This window comes from Procambarus clarkii, chromosome 63 (assembly GCF_040958095.1).
Source record: "Procambarus clarkii isolate CNS0578487 chromosome 63, FALCON_Pclarkii_2.0, whole genome shotgun sequence".
Taxonomy (NCBI): Eukaryota; Metazoa; Arthropoda; class Malacostraca; order Decapoda; family Cambaridae; genus Procambarus; species Procambarus clarkii.
This window is the reverse complement of record NC_091212.1, coordinates 23,866,278-23,869,072: the sequence shown is the minus strand read 5'-3', so window position 1 is coordinate 23,869,072 and position 2,795 is coordinate 23,866,278.

The window sequence follows — 2,795 nt, the reverse complement described above, 5'->3', positions numbered from 1 at the left end:
TAGTGGGTGTAGTGGGGTCAGGCTAGTGGGTGTAGTGGGGTCAGGCTAGTGGGTGTAGTGGGGTCACGCTAGTGGGTGTAGTGGGGTCACGCTAGTGGGTGTAGTGGGGTCACGCTAGTGGGTGTAGTGGGGTCACGCTAGTGGGTGTAGTGGGGTCACTCTAGTGGGTGTAGTGGGGTCAGGCTAGTGGGTGTAGTGGGGTCAGGCTAGTGGGTGTAGTGGGGTCAGGCTAGTGGGTGTAGTGGGGTCAGGCTAGTGGGTGTAGTGGGGTCACGCTAGTGGGTGTAGTGGGGTCAGGCTAGTGGGTGTAGTGGGGTCAGGCTAGTGGGTGTAGTGGGGTCACGCTAGTGGGTGTAGTGGGATCACGCTAGTGGGTGTAGTGGGGTCACGCTAGTGGGTGTAGTGGGGTCACGCTAGTGGGTGTAGTGGGATCACACTAGTGGGTGTAGTGGGGTCACGCTAGTGGGTGTAGTGGGATCACGCTAGTGGGTGTAGTGGGGTCACGCTAGTGGGTGTAGTGGGGTCACGCTAGTGGGTGTAGTGGGGTCAGGCTAGTGGGTGTAGTGGGATCACGCTAGTGGGTGTAGTGGGGTCACGCTAGTGGGTGTAGTGGGATCACACTAGTGGGTGTAGTGGGGTCACGCTAGTGGGTGTAGTGGGATCACACTAGTGGGTGTAGTGGGGTCACGCTAGTGGGTGTAGTGGGGTCACGCTAGTGGGTGTAGTGGGATCACACTAGTGGGTGTAGTGGGGTCACGCTAGTGGGTGTAGTGGGGTCACGCTAGTGGGTGTAGTGGGGTCACGCTAGTGGGTGTAGTGGGGTCACGCTAGTGGGTGTAGTGGGGTCACGCTAGTGGGTGTAGTGGGGTCACGCTAGTGGGTGTAGTGGGGTCACACTAGTGGGTGTAGTGGGGTCACGCTAGTGGGTGTAGTGGGGTCACGCTAGTGGGTGTAGTGGGGTCACGCTAGTGGGTGTAGTGGGGTCACGCTAGTGGGTGTAGTGGGGTCACGCTAGTGGGTGTAGTGGGGTCACGCTAGTGGGTGTAGTGGGGTCACGCTAGTGGGTGTAGTGGGGTCACGCTAGTGGGTGTAGTGGGGTCACACTAGTGGGGTTTTAGCCCAGGACGGACCAAAACGTCGTTATACACTTTCGCTTTTTATGTGTGTTGGGTTATTTGTGTTCAGACACGCTGTTGTGACCTGTTTTCTGCATAGTGACCTTATATGTCCAGTGAGCATAATATCCAAGAGTAAACGTTGATTCCCAGTTTTGATAACGTTGATAACGTTGACTTGACGTTATTCTCGGTTACAGTGACCTCTGGGTAACGTTCGTAGCATACAAGGTACTGGAACACCTTAAAACGCTCGTTTATTTTGGACTAGAGATGAGAGAAAGAACAGGTTCCAAACCTGTGTAGTAAAATGGCCACACACTGGTTCTAATTTAGTATGACAGTGGTTCAGCGGTGCTTTATCACGTGGCTCCACGAAGCTACAACGATGTAACATTAATAGTGAATGTTACAGTTAATGTTCCATTCATGCGAACGTTCTCTAAACCGTATCCTGTATACACCTAGTGGTGCTTGCAGGGGATGGGCTTCGGCTCTTTGGTCCCACCGCTCGTCCGTCAGTCATCAGGGGTTCCTGAGCTTATTGGGTTATATCATATCTACATTTGAAAGTGTGTAGGGAGACTGTCACCACCGTTGTTGTTTAAGATTCGCTACCTGGAACAAAAAGTTCCAAGTAGCACGGGCTATGGTGAGCCCGTAGTGGACTGTAGTCACCCCCACTTCCCTTCCTGTGCATTCCATTTGGTAACAACTGATATAGAAGTCGTTTAAATGAGTGTGACTCATTTGAATATACACCTCCCACCTCTGCCCTTTGTTCGCGTTTTCTCCAGTGCTAAATTGTTTATCTACCCGTGTCAATTCCTCTGAAAATTTTGTAGGTGGTAGTCATTTCTCCCTCCTGATTTTTCCGTCTTCAAGTGACGTTAGATGTAATTCCAATATCCTTTCCTCGTAACTCATAGCTCTCAGCTCCTGGACTATTCTGGTGACATACCTCATAACTTTCTTTAACTTCTCGTATTTCACTTGATTTGGATATTCACGCTAGAGCCGCATACTCCAGTATTGGTCTGGCGTACGTTATATTCAAAGTTTTGAATGCACTTTGTATATCACATATTTATTTACTTTGACATTCACGACTTGGTGGTCTGACACACTTGATATTCACAGTTCTCAAAGGCTTGTGGACAGTCCATTAAAATGGTGTCCACCCACCCTTCTCTGTCCTGCTTAATTATTATTACCTGATCGTGGAGTTGTGTTAAACCTGTGAGGCAAGATTTACTGTCTCCTGACGGTGGTGTGTTACGAAGTCCCTTCTCTCCAGACTTGCTACTAGCACTACACTACACTACACTACACTACACTACACCACACTACACTACACTACACTACACTACACACCACACTACATCACACTACACTACACACCACACTACACACTACACTACACTACACTACACACCACACTACATCACACTACACTACACACCACACTACACTACACTACACACCACACTACACTACACTACACACCACACTACACCACACCACACTACACACCACACTACACTACACCACACTACACACCACATCACACTACACACCACACCTCATTACACCACACTACACTACACCACACCACACCACACTACACCACACTACACCATACTACACACCACACTACACCACACTACACTACATCACACT